The sequence below is a fragment of the Poecilia latipinna genome, unplaced genomic scaffold (assembly GCF_001443285.1).
Source record: "Poecilia latipinna isolate Pla-1442-1.1 unplaced genomic scaffold, P_latipinna-1.0 Scaffold421, whole genome shotgun sequence".
Classification (NCBI taxonomy): Eukaryota; Metazoa; Chordata; class Actinopteri; order Cyprinodontiformes; family Poeciliidae; genus Poecilia; species Poecilia latipinna.
This window is the reverse complement of record NW_015113037.1, coordinates 248,792-263,654: the sequence shown is the minus strand read 5'-3', so window position 1 is coordinate 263,654 and position 14,863 is coordinate 248,792. Positions and strand designations below refer to the sequence as shown.

Here is a 14,863-nt window from a genome sequence, read left to right as displayed (position 1 = left end):
TTCTTAAAAAGTTTAAGAGGAAAAGTTCTATCTACTAATCTTTTCTAGTGTTGGCACTTTTTATTTATTTATTTATTTATTTTTGCAAATGCTTGTTTGTTTGCAAATGTTTGAGTTTGGGTAAACGATCATTGTGAGCAGCTAATTGCTCTCTCTGTGGCTTCCCCTTTTGGGAGGTGTCACCGAGGTCACCTCAAGACTAATGCCTTGAATATGAATTTGATCCCCATCTCAAGTTTTCACATCTCTGCTTTATTGATTATTGAGATTCGCTGCAAACTTTCACCTTGAGGTTCAATAAAATAGCCAAGGTAGGGCACATACACACACATAGACACAGAAGTAAAACTGTTTGTGCATCATAAAATATTTAGCAGCTCCAGCTGCAGCTTCAATTTTCCTAGGGCTTTAGTTTAAACTGTTTGGATGCTACCAAACCATAAATTATTGTTGCTTCTATTAAATGTAGATTTCTTTTCCTATATTGTGGTGTTTATTTCATTGTTTTACTCTCCTCTGGTTCAGGGTGTCTCGCCTCTATTATCACATCAGGGTGTGCGGGCCTAAAAGCGTTACAAAAATTCACTTTGCATTTTCTCTGTTTCTGTCTTGCCCAGTCAGACACTCATGCACACGCACACAAAAAGTCAAGGTCTGTCCAGTAAATATTCAGTGCGCACACACACACACACATAGGTATGAACACATATTCCCCCCCAACCCACCTCTTCATATTCAGTGAACATACCCTCTCAATATTCATCAGCTTTGGCCACCGATGGCTGACAGTTTATGTTATATTCAATGAATACTGAATTTAGAGAAAAGATTTAAGGAACTGTGAAGAAACACTGACTCACAAAACACCAAAGAGAACAAAAAGGAAAAGGGAAAACAGGAAAAAAAAAAAAAAAAGAGGAGGAACGTAGCGTAGGCAAAATTTGAAATTCAAACTGAAAAAGGCCTGCAAAGCAAATCTAGCTAACAAACCTGACGAGTGGTTTATTATGTACCCACTCGATGTGCTAAACTCCAAAGTGTAGAACAATAGGGTTTTATTGCATGTAGATGCAGGACACGGTGAAAAAGGCAGCGTGAAGGGCTGTAGTGTAGAGAATCGGCACAAGTGGCCTGCTCAAGGTAAAGACTGCCATCTATTGACCAACTCCGGGAGCACTTCTTTTGTCTCTCAACAAAAGGGCAGCCAGCTCATCCAAGTTTAAGCGGTGGAGGGCTTTTATTCCATCTTTCCTTCTACATTACTGAAACGCATTCAGCACTTCTCCGGATGAGATCTTCAGCTGTTTGAAACCTGACTCACATTTCATGTATCCCCACAAAAAAAAAAAAAAAAAAAATTGGCTTTACAAATTCTGTAAAATCGTTATTTCTCGATCTGCTCTGAGATGCGACGCGCTGCAATGTTAGATGTGTGTCGCTACGCATAAATTAAAAGATGATATAAAAGTTATATCACAGTGTAAGCAATGTTATTGTATTTATCCAATTTGCGAATGAGTTTTAACAAACAACGCCTGTGAACTCTTCCACTTTTCCTCCCCTGTCTGTCATCTGCCTCTGTCTCCTGTTCAGTGGAGGAGTTGGCAGCACGTGCAGAGGAGGCGAGGCGGATGGGGGGCATACCTGGGAGAAAGAAAACTGGCAGAGGAGAAAATAAGGTAAGAAGAAAGAGAAGAAAAAGGAGGGGAAAAAAAAAAAACCCTGTATCCTCTCCCGTTCCTGTTTCCCATGCCTCCCCTGTGTATGCGCGGTAATCAAAAACATTTAGATGTTTTACGTGCGGTGTACAGTAGGCTCTCTAACTGAACATGTGTTTAACAGAACAGCCCTAAGCTCTCGGTGCGTGCACGTTGTTTCTGAAACTCTATAAAGAAAAGGACTCTCCCTTTTTACATATATGTATATATATTTTGGGGAGGTGGGGTGGGGGTGGGGGGGTCAAACGTGATACGATTCTGCGCAAGTCGGCGTAAATCTGTTTTTATTTGTATTGTTTCATGACTAATGTAGCGGCAGCATTGAACTGCAGTGAGAAAACAGATGTGAGGACACAGGAGTTCAGAGTTCAGAGGCGAGTCCCCTGGTTGACCCCTTGTGTTACCAGAGCTGCGGTGATGACATCAGCAGGCATGTATCACCCCGTATAGAGTGTGTGTGCGTGCGTGCGTGTGTGTGTGTGTGTGTGTGTGTGTGTGTGTGTGTGTGTGTTTGTGCACGCATAGCTGTGGTTGTGGCTTTGGCTTCAACACGACCTCAGTGCAACCGTCTCCCTCTTAGGGAGTTTCTTGGTTAAGTCCGGCCAAGCATGGAACATTTTCATCGTCAACCGACAATTTAAAAGTCAGTATGGAGACTTTTTGGAGGCTACGTCCTGAATTCTTACACTTTATTAGATTTAAAGCAATATTAGGTAGTGGATGGTAAAACATTCGCTCTGTCTGGATATTAGATCCATTTGCAGAATCACGCTGTTTACTATTAACCCGGTATTATCTAATAACTGCAAAGACATGAAAGGTTTTTAAGCAACAACACCATGTTAATGGCTTCCATCTGTGCTGTGGGAAATCCCCTTCGTTCTCTACAGGATGCCTCCTCTCTTTCTATCCTTTCTTCCAACCGCTCTGTTCATGCTCTGATTTCTTTTTTTTTTTTTTTTTTTTTTTTTTAGTTTTTTTTTTTAGTTTTTCTGTAGACCAATCTTTTATGATAATTTTGTTTATTTGTTTTTGATTTGGTGGTTGTAAGAAACTGCTTTATGTAATCACTTTCAATGTTACTGCGAAAACACTTTGCTTGTCAGTTTAGTGTGTGGTCTCATTTCTTGTTTGGGAAAATACTTACATATGTTATGTTTTATGTTCATTACTATTTCATCTATTATTCTTATGCAGGAATATTTAACATTTTTCTACGTATCTTAAGATTTTTTTTTTTTTTTTTATGTAGCAAATGTTACAAATGATTAAAAAAAAGTCCTACTTACTCTTCTATACTTTCATGAAGAGTGCATATTTCATGATTGTTTTTTGATTTCGGAAATAATAGAAGTCAGTTCTGCTGCTTACCATGTAATTTATACATTCCTAACATCGGACAACAGGTGGGTCAAAAATTGTGGAACACAGATTTTTAAACTTGGACAGTAAAATAAGCACAACAACTGAAACATATTTTGAAAAGTAGAAACAACTGTGGAGAACCAGTACAATCTAATTAAAGAAATGTTTTTTTTTATATTTACTGGACAGAAATGTTCACAATGCTTTTTTTCTTTTTTTTTTACAATTTTACACTGCTTTAGAGAACTTAATATGTAAACAGTGTTTTATTTTTTAAGTATCTTTTTTTGTTATTGTAATTATCTAATGTTATGATAAATTACCGATATCTTTTTTTGTTTGTTTGTTTTATGTCACTGTTAAATACATTTCAACTCCTAGCCATGTGCATAAACCTTTTCCTGTAAAAGGCCCAAGTATTTTTTAGTGCCCATAAGGTTGTGATTTCACAATTTTATGTTGGTTTTTGAGGTACAGTGTAGGTCAAAGGTGTGGGTGGTTTGTTTGGGTTCTGTGTGTGAGTCTGCGCGCGCGCGCGGGTGTGTGTGTGTGTGTGTGTGTGTGTGCATGAGCGAGCAGAGGACTGGTAGGGTGTGTGTAGGCTCAAGAGTGGCCAAAGCCAGGCTGTGCAGGGAGGTTTGTGGAAATGGTAATCATTTGTTGTATCGATTCCGCTGTAGCCAGGGCAGCCGGCACACGCAAACTCGCTCGCACACACGCGTGCGCTTGCTCATAGACACCAACTGACTTGCACGCACGCAGACGCACAGCTCCGTGGTAGAAATAGACCCCTCCATATTGATCCCCTTCACATTCCCTTAGCTGTGCTGCCACACATGCGCACAATCGCACACAGATATACTAACACATTCATGAACCTGCTTGAACACTTAATAGCCACGTGACGACAACAAAAGTAAAATGTGCTTTTTTTTTTTATTCGTGATACATTTTTAGCTTCATAAGTAGGTTAATGTTAGATTCTGGGCTAATTTGAAAGATGCATGTTTGAATATTTACGTTTCAACAGGTGAGCTTTGTTTCTGAGTAATAATAACCTTGTCCTGCCGTTTGTTTATGTAGGTCAGTGCCTGAAAGGCTGCAGGAGGTGACGGAGCTCAGGGAGAGACTTCTGTTGATCGGAGTGTAAAGGCAGAAAGAGAGAAAAAAAACAAAAACAAGATGCAGTGGAGCAGGTAAATAATTGTTTGGGGTTTGTTTAAAACAGCTTATGTTGTGAAATGTAAAAATGCACCTTCATTAAGAAGCCTTATGAACACAGAAAGCTTTTACCGCTTACACCGCTTCATGTATTTAAATATGATTATCGAAACACTCTGTCAGCGAGAGTATTGATTTTTTTTTTTTTTTGTACTGTCGCTCCTGACACAACCCACTCGGGGTCAAAAATCTGAGCCCGGTTTACTGTACTACAGCCTAAACAGGAATGCTAAAAGGCATTCTGTCCTCTCCTTTCATTTCCTCCAAGGTCTTCTTCACTTTTCCTTCCCTCCCCTCGCTTACCTTTCAGATGATTAGTGTCATATATCCAGCGCTAGAGCCTGGATTATCTTGTCTGAGGGAAGGAGGGGTCTGTGCAGGACCTAAATCTATAGCAAGGTGATTTGGAGCGTTAATTCTTGGGTGTAATATTCCCTGATACTCCCTAATGTTCCGGCTGGGAGCTGAGGGAATCTCAGGGGAGAGCAGTTGTCAGAGCTCAGCCACAGCTGTACAAGGGCAAAATGGATAATTAAAAGGAAAGGCAGGACAAGGAAGCGATGTCCAAAACAATGTTTAATTCTCCTAAGCTTCATCTGCCTGTGTTTTTCTATTGAGTTTGAATTTTAATTTGTTTATTTTCATATTCAGGAAATACTGTTTTGCTTCCAATTCTTATTTGTTGCTCCCCCCCCCCCCCCCTCTCCCCCCCCTCTTCTTTTTTTTTCATCTTTTCTTTTTTTTTTCTCAAAACTCAAAACAGGTGCGATGTTGCTGCACTGGTCACATAAAAGATCTTGGGTTTGAACGTGCCTGTCAACTGGTATGGACTCCCTTTGCTTTGTGGCCTTCCTTTACTGCATCTGTAACAGACATGTGGGCGCAAATACACCAATAACCAAACGTTCTGTCTTTGAACTTGAGCTTTTCTCTTTTGTCTCATATCAGTACAAAGGCGGATAAAATGGGCCTCCTGCTAGCAGCTCAGAAGTTTACTAATTACAACAAAACGGTCCAGATTTGCTTCATTTATCTTGCCAAAGTGTACTTTGGGTGCAGAGTGTTAGGTTACAGTATAAAGGGCATAGTCAGCTTTGTCAGCAACAAAGCAGGCCAGTATGTATTCATGGAACGTTTTGTTTTCAGAATGCAGAATGTGGCAAAGGGAGGATCCAAATGAGGCACTTTGTGGTACACTCGGGCTTGTGCAGGCGGGACCTTGCCCATTCCTCTATTGTTTATTTTCACAAAAATCCTCCCCCAACCCCCGCTCCTAAAAAAAAAAAAAATAAATATATATATATATATATATATATATATATATATATATATATATTCCTTTGTGAAGAAGGAATAAATTTGTGCAATACACAAGGAAACAAGAATATCTGTGAGAGATGAAATTATGTACATTTATTTGAAATAAGAAAAGAATACTTGCTCTTGACTGTCAGCCCCCAATGTCTAATATGTACTAAATAGATTTTCATACAACATAGAATCGATTAATAAACTGAGAAAATATGTTTTGCAAATCGGTTGGCATAATCAGTCTAATTACATCTGTGGAGACTGATGTTGTTCTGTTTTAACTGTCATCATAAGCTGCTTTTTTTAATAGGGCAAAATTCCCAGTAAATATCCAATAACTTGCATCTGTTCCTGCTTTAGATGACTTTAAGTAAGAAAATCAGAAAGTTTTTTTGAAATGTGGGACATTGTGGCAATTGTGGTCACTTTCAATACACTTACAAAAGTCCCCAAATGGGAGGTCATGTTCTGAATCCAAATGTAAGGGAGGTCAAATCTGGATCCAGACCAATTGTGAGTACATGTGCTTTCTTCTATAAATCTTTTTTTTTTACAGTTTTACCATGTTTACTGCAGTACATTTTAACATGTGCAGCTTTTCCAGGCATTACGCTCCTTGTCGTATCACTGCGAGAGGCAGCAGCAGCCAGTCTTTCTGCAGAGAGAAGTCAGTTAGAGGAGAGGTTAACGCATCCAAATACTGAATGTTTAACATGGAAACTCAGCATGAGTGTCTCTGAGAACCGACAAAGGAAACAAATGAATGTTGTCAGTTTCACTGGAGTGACTTAATTTTGTGGGATATGAGTGAAGGACAGAATATTTAAGGGAACAAATCAACTTCTAAAATTAGAGCGGAACCATTTTAATGTCAAAGAACCAAGTTTGACTGATCCTTCGGTCATTTGAGGCGGGCCAGCATTATTTTGAGTCAATACGAAAATTAATCCGCTCAGCAGGTCTTACAGAGTTCATGACTGCAATCTCTTGCTTTAGTTGGTGGTTCTTTTTCCATCAAGAAAAACAGAAGAAATTAACATTCTATATTCAGATGAATATTTTACTTTCAATGCTAACCTAATTTTCTTTAATCCTGCATGATTAACTACCAGATCAGCCAGGATTGCCTTTTAAATTGTAAGACTTCCGCTCAACATTTTTAGGCAAGTATATATTGTATTCTGCAAGCCTCTCACAGTGATTTACTGGTTCCAGCATTTGGAAAAAAAGTTTCAGACTTGTGCTAAATATTGTGTCTTTTAAATCCCTCCGTCTTCATGTTCTGTAAGTGTGTTGGTTTCTACAAAGGCTTTCAAATTGTTGCTGGCTGTAAATCATGCTTTGTCATGCATTTTGTCACAAACAGTGTTTCTCATACAAAATAAATGCCCTTATGTTGTTTGTACATGTTCACTAGCTGGAATCCTTTGGTTTTAAATTTTTTTGATGCACCAAAGCTCTGTCCTGTATCACGTCAACAGCAGAGGAGGTTTTCAATGAATTTGTCTCCAAACAGTGTTTAAACATCACGGTTATGGCTGCTGTGACTACAACTCCTTCATTAGGTCCCAATCTCTGTTATTGACCTACAGAAGATGAATTATCCACTGGTGAAAAAAATCAAAGGGTTTGAAATGGTAAATGGTACACTACAGTGGCCTATAGAGGAAATCTATATTACAAATTGCCTCAGTGCGCAGAAGCTGAACCTCAGATCGCTTTGGCTCTACTGTGTCTACGTCTCTGTAAGCACAGTTGTTTGTGTCTTGGGCTTTTCGGGAATTTGTCCAATTTCTTAACAGAAAAAAAAAAAAAAAAAGAGTTGCATGATCTGTTTTCAGCTTTGCGTGCCACTAACCACATGCGGACACAGATAAACATGCATGCTTCTGTCAGTCCCGTCTCTCGGCATGAGTCCAGTTCAAATACAAGATAAACATGAGACATGTTTTCTCCGACTGATCATATCACACCCCTCTCCTACTCTCTGAATTTCACTGTGCCATACACACTCACACAATCATAGTCATTAGTGTGTTTATTTTGATTGGGTAAAAGGCTTTAATGAGAAGTTTTCAAATAGCAAAAGTTTATGAGCATCTGATTTGAACTTTTCTGAGCTGACCAGACACACAGCCGCAGATGTGATCTCCTAAAACTACAATGATGGGTTCTAATCACTCTCGAGTCAGTAGGGTGCCTGATAAGATATTAGTAAGATCCATAGAGGGGGGGAAACAGGATGATAAAATGATGAAGTAAACACTTTATTTTTCCTGGTGGAAAAACAATGGGACTTGTAAGTCAAATGTTTCCACCTGTGCGTTTAAAAATGTTCCTCAAAACTTTTGCACATGGCCTATACATGCAAAAAAAAAAAAAAAAAAAAATTGTCAACTAGAAAAAGTGCAATGTTAAATCAATTGTACTTTCGTTGTTTAGCATTTTGATTTTATATAGTAATACTACTGCTTGGAACTTTGTTGCTCAGTTGTAGAAATTATATTATAATTAAAACAGGAAATGCCAGACATGCATAAACACAATAAAGTCATATAAAAGGAAAATATATGAAGATGTAATAAACACAAAAGCAAACAATCACAAACTATTAATTGCATAAAAAAATGCAAAAGAACAAAACAAATATAAATACACTTAAAAACTCTAACAGATAAAATAAATGATAATCAAAGAATATGTTATTATAATAGTAATTATAATAATCTGATACTGATTGCTGGTATCGGTTTTGAGATATTTTCCAGGTAAGAGTAAAACATATTAAACTCTATCTGCTCTCAGGCTCATCTAATTAGCCTAAATAGATTTTAAAATAGTCTGAAATCTTTAATGACACTGAAGGGAAGGCACAACAATAGAGTTCATTCGTTCTGTTGATGAAACAGCATGGCTGCTACAATTGACTGTTTCACCACGTTGTGTCTTTTTAGCACGTGCATAAGCCATCTCACACAGTTCATTATTGTGTAATTTATTTTAAAGCTGAGAAAGAAATTCTCTTAGACAAACATAATGTTTTCTCTTGGTGTTCTTCCCCCCCGTCTGCACCTCTTAAACGACGATGCGCCGTCGTTTCTCAAAAGGAGACCGTTTCTTCCCTCTGAATCAGGTAAAGGAAATTTAGAGATTCAAGGCAGCAGTCTATTACAATGCAAATGCAATTTTAGTCAGAAAGGATACCATGAAAGAGTTGTCTTGAAAGGAAACTTTTCAGCCTTTTCTGCTGCTCTTAGTTTTAAAGGCACCGTTTCAAAGGTTAACCTATGCTGAATCTGTCTTTAAAGACTTATTTATAAAAGTGAGTGGAAAAAGTGATTACAACTATTCAGTCTGATTATCCCACATTAATGATGAATTGTGCTCCAGTCATTTTCTCCACAAAACAGAGTCTAATTTATGCCTAATACCTATCTCATATGAAAAAACTGAACTGCCAATTTCCCTCTGTTTCTGAAGTAAAAGTCACCCACTGCCAATAAATGAAAGACGTAGCCTCTGGGCCTGAAGTTGCGATCTAGAAGTTGCGTATTGGCATACTTCTTTTTTTTTTTTTTTAACTGTGCAGCACAGATAGAGGAAACTAAAAATTAGAAAATAATTATAAAATATCATGGCTCAAAGGGATTCAGTTTGTTATAACATTTTTATAGATAGGAGATGTAAAAAAAAAAAAGTTTAATGGATATAAAGTAAACTGATTCAGCAACCCTCACAGTTACGTATTTTGCTTAACATAGGTAAAAAAATATACATATAAGAAATTAGACTTTTGTTGAAGTGCTATAATCTCACGGTGAAGGTTTGCTGCGGTATTAAAGATGTTCTTGGATATCCATTTAAATCCCGTTTGCTATAATAATTGACATATTGTCTCAATTCTCGCTTTTGAACTTAAATTAATTTCAGTGTAGCTACTGATTTGGCTGTAGATACTGACAACTTTATGTATTTTTCTTTCTGCGGTTATTGATTTTGATTATCAAACCGGCTGTGCCTCATTTGCGTTCTCCTGTCTTTCTGATTTTGAAGAGCGACTCTTATGCTTCACTTCGTTTTTATCCCGGCGCACACATTGTGATTCGAGTCAAACTTAACTTGCAAAAACTATCGCAACAGCACTCCTCAAAGTTTTACATCTTCTGCCTTTATCTTTTATGTCATTTACAGTTTTCAGCACCAAAATGAATGACAACTAGTCAAAAAAAAAAAGCATCGTACTTGCCATACTTGAATACATTTTTTTTTTCTATTCTTTACAACTCGTAGCATATTTAGTTTGAGACACCTGTATGCATTAAAATGATCCATCTTACTGTAGATGAGGAGCTTCATCTTGGTGAGAAGTGAAATGAAAGCTGATAACACCACCGCGTTGATGCACACTAGATGCAAGATGGGGTATTTCCGTAATGGCAGCTTCTGATAAACAACCCAGCAGCATGCGTAGGAGAGAGTGTGATGAAAGGACTCAGGCAAAGGAGTTAGGCCATGCCGCAGCAGACGAAGGTAATTAAAGAAGCCATCATCAGCATCATTAATATGCTAGATCTGCTGTGGCCCACTGACTAGTCTAATGGAGAACATGTCATCATCGTCACCATTAGGGAGAGTAGGACACACACAAACACAAGCACACACCGTCTTAATGTTGGGTCGCGCCATGATTACCACCATTAAACCCAGAGTGAGAAGGCCTGCTTAGGAAGCTGGATTCTCTTTTGTAACTATACACACATACTCTCTAACGCACACACACACACACACGCATGCTTAAAGATCTTTAATTCAGACCATGTGAGTGATAAGCATGCATATTTAAGTGATGTCAGGCCTGTTGGGTCTTTTAATTAGACAGAATGAATGAATGTTTTATAAAAAACGTGTTTAACAATAAATGTGTTCATTAATTTGATGAGAGGATGAGGCTCTGATGAGCTGAGTGCAACAGAGTAATGGCCTCGTATTCGACTCTGGTGGTTTGGTGGTGGGAGACGCAACAACCGAGCTGCGCGTTTCTGATTTCATCCTCATTTTCCATGTCCTTCGCTTTATGCAGAGGAGTCGGCCCCGAATGACGATTCACCCGTGACCAGGTCAGTTTGTATTGCAGTTTTAGTGAAAAGTGCTTTTGTCCCGAGTAAATACGAATGCGAAACGCACTTGCACTTCATAGAAAGTATAAAAGATTGAAAATCCATTAACCACAAAGGTCCACACAATCAATTTCTTTTACTATCTGTAGGTATATGCAAGGTTTTCTTACTCGCGTGTATTCATTTTAACTGTTGGCACTGAGTGTTTAAAGTTGTTGGCTAGACATATCAAGTTTATTGTGATTTTTATTTTTTTTTTTAAGACAGATAAATTCCGCTCCATCAGCTATAAACATGTAAACCCCTCCCCAGCATCCCCATGCTCAATCCACATTTAGCAGCCTAAAGCGAAAAGGACAAGAGGTATCACCAAACTTTGTTATGAATGCATTTTGATGCCCCTTTTAGCCCCTCATCATCTCCTAAAATATTTGTGCAACAAAACCAATCTAAATGTTAAGCAGGTATGCTACCTCAGTCCACCCCCATTTCAGTCCAGCCTCCTTGTCCCTTTCGCATTTTTTTTTTTTACAAATGTCCCTCTTTCTCCCTCAAACACCCCTCTTTCTCTCACCCCTCTTTTCACTGCCTCCCCTGACACTGGTGGAAACAGAGTGATGATGTGTAATTTAGTCCTAATCACAACATCAGACTTGTGCCGCGATTTACATCCCTGCACCAGCCGAGCCAGTCACAGAGTCAGAAGGGAGATGTTAATGTGAGACCGCAGGTAATTACTGTCATTACAGCTTGCTGTCAGTCTGCCTGGTGTGTGTGTGTGTGTGTGTGTGTGTGTGTGTGTGTGAGAGTGCGTGTGCTGATGTGTGTAAATGTCTTATAAGTGTGGATGCCATTTTTTCTTTTAGCTCCTTAACTGGTTTGACGTGATATATTTTTACATGTTTGTGTGTCCGGATGAATTGGATCCTCAACTTAACTCCCGAAATGGAGATACATCAATTTAGACAAAACCAGAGACGAATCATACGCAGCTGAGGGCTGGTGGTATTTATTCTGTTGCCGATAAATGCAGTTACAATTGATACCCTGACTCGGTTGATCCCTGCAGACTAAATGATTTTCTAGATGTGACTTCATTGTTTTCACAGAATTTTGTCACTACATATTTGCTGAACTGCAACCCTTCCATAACCGAAATGTAATTTAAAATGTTTTTTTCTTCTTTTTTGTTTCACCGTTTTATGCAATTTGAATTATTAAATGTCGACGTCATTTTAACAACTTCTTCTTGAATAGCAGTACAGCTTTTAACCTGATATCATTGGGAAATCCAAATTACCTTCTGGTCAATGTACATATCACGTGATTGCATATATACCATTTGTTTGGATGATGCTTGGAGAAATTATTGAAATTACAAACTCTGACATTACCTTGTTATCCAGTTGATTCCCTAAACGCCTTCAATGTGCAGAAACTGCTTGCTCATTTAAATCAGGACTGAAAAGATCATTCTTTACTACAACTTTTGACGAAAGAGTCTCCCTAATGAAGAGTTTGAATGCTTGAAACTGTAAATAACTAGTGTAGATATTTACAGTTGACAACTTTTAGACTGTTTTTCATTTAACATTTAGCAGCAGGTATTCTAGTATGTGTGTTTTATTCCCCCATATTTGAAACAATTTTGGTATTTTTATGATTAAAAAAAAAAAAAAAACGCACGAGCTGATGTGCGTGCACATCGACATTCATCTGACGACAGCAGTTGGTATTTTGACATCTGCGGGTATTCATTTGACATTTTTATGTGCTTAAATTATGTCCCACATGTTGGAAAGTTTTTTTTTCCATATTTGTCCAAATCTTTGTGGGAAGGTGGTATGCTATATCAAGGTGTTCCTATGGCGATAAGGGTAATATGTCAGGGTCCCTAGAGTTTAGGCCTGGAAAAGGTCCTGACTGATAAGCAGAATGAAAAAGTCAGCAGTTTGGCCAGTGCCATCCAGTTGCTGTTTTTACCCCCCACCCATCTTTTTCATTTCTCCAATCTCATCTCCTGCTCTTTCCCATCCTCAATCTTTCCTCTCTCCCCCCTGCTGAATACCTCACCTTGCTATTTATACCTGTGTCTGCAAATGCCATCTCTTTCATCCTCCATTATTCTCCATTTACCCAATTTCTCCTAATGTTTCTATTATGCCTTGTTTTTGACATTTATATCCACATTTTCTTCACCTTCCCATTATTAGAACCTCACTTACTCCCCCTTTTGCCTTCCTTTAATTACACCTTTGGCCCTTTCAACTCACATTTAATGGTGAATATGATTTGTATGCATGCATAGTGAGAGAGGGAATTTTTGCAATGCAAAAAAATAAAAAATAAAATAAAATTATGCAATCATTGGTAATGTTTCTTTTACGTGAGACTATTTTAAAACTAAAAAGCTCTGCTCAAACTAAAGTAGTTAAAGTACTACAGTCCAATTGGCCTCTTCGCTAATTTGTAATTCTTTCTTACCTATGTGTTGCTATTTTATACCTGTAAACAAACCGATGTGAAGCCATGCACTCAACTAATTCCATGGTATATTACTTTATTTTTCTTTACTGCCGAACATTTTAATAAGTTACAAAAATGTGAATATTACGTCTATTTGAATTTTATGTTGTTTTTTTTTGAAACTTTTATGATGCACTCTCATGTCATATGCCCCAGTAGACATCTTAGCAATATGTCCAATATCTACTACTGAGAGAAAAAAACATGTGTTCATAGTGGAGAATGAGTGAAAGTGGTCAAAGCGCTCTTCCCTACTGGAAGTTTGAATTTTACTCATTTTCATTTTTCTTTTTGCAAAAAAACAATGCTGTTCTACATTTCTTCACTTTGTGTAGTATTAGCTTAACCTCTTAACTGTTATGAGAACACTGTGTCTCACTGAACCATTGTCTGACATGTAAGCGTTTGTGGGTAACTGTCAGAGGCGTACTCACCTTTGGGAGATTTCCAAATGACTGGTCTGTTCCAGGGCGAACCAACCGGTGGTCGGATTGTTTTACCCCATAAAACGCACTAGTGCTCCCATCGCAGCCGCCCTCTGATTTTCAACCCCAGCCCACCCCTGGCGACAGCTAAGGGCTTAAGGAATTCGTCCAGTATGTTTTCCAGATCTTTTTGAGGGCCTGATAGCCCAGATCAAAGCTCAAAATAAGGTGCTGCTTACTATTAGTGAAGAAGAGAAACAAGGATTTATTATCTGAAACATATGAAGATCTTCTGTGTCTGTCATGCATAGCGTTTTTTTTTTTTTTAAGTTAGAAAAGAGTGCTCATCTAAGGCATATTTGAAGAATTATCAAAGTGTGACCATGTGAGTCATGTGTGTGTGTTCTTGTAGTTCAGCTGACATATTTGCACCTGGCAGTCAGAATCCTTTTATGTCCCCTTTACACTGTCAAAGTATGAAATGGTGCTGATGTAGCAGACTTCACATGAAACATGTTTCCATTGCATCCAGTTAAGCAGGTAGCTCTTAATTTTGCTAGAAATTACGCACTGTGTAAAAGTTCGCTCTCCATATATGTATACAGGACTTGAAAACATTATCTCACATAAACAAAACAATTGTAGCAAAAGTAATAGTCCTGGAGTCTGAAAGCTGGTATAACAAAATACAGGAGTAAATACACTCGAGGGTAAATGTTTAATGGGTGTGGAATTTCATTTTATGGAGGCTTTGAGAGTGTTTGTGTGTCAGATGTGTTGTCTGAACCTCCAGCTGGAAAGACAGAGTTACGGGCACCATGACCTTTGTGTGGTATATTTTACTATGTTTTTGCCTGAAAAGTTTACAAAAGGCTCTTGATGACAATAGGTGTCTGTAGTACAATGCTGCTCTCTGCATATTGTCTATTAAACTGTCATTGTATCTTCTTCCTTTTGGTGGACACCTTCAAGGGGCTAATGACTTGCTAAAGGTAGGGATGGAGAGAATTAAAGAAGGGGTAGAAATGAAGGGAAGGGAGAGATGGAATGCTTAGAGGTGAACAAGTGCGGGGTCAAAGTGCCATAAACTACAAATTAGAAGAGACAAAAAAAAAGGAGAGTTGATCACAAACAGGATTGTTTTTCAAGCTGTAATCGTTTGCAGGCCCAGAAACAAGAC

The 14,863-nt window shown here is 38.2% G+C and overlaps 1 long non-coding RNA gene across 2 annotated transcripts in view; it reads left to right on the top strand.

The window, feature by feature from the left end:
* The window catches only part of LOC106950791 (uncharacterized), a 94,827-nt gene that overhangs the window by 69,082 nt on the left and 10,882 nt on the right, over positions 1 to 14,863 (top strand). Inside the window, exon 3 of one of the 2 annotated variants that reach the window (XR_001425684.1) lies at positions 1,594 to 1,679. The exons of the other annotated variant lie outside the window; for it this stretch is intronic. This is a non-coding gene — a long non-coding RNA (uncharacterized LOC106950791). The remainder of the gene's footprint in view (positions 1 to 1,593; positions 1,680 to 14,863) is intronic. 2 annotated transcript variants of the gene reach the window in all.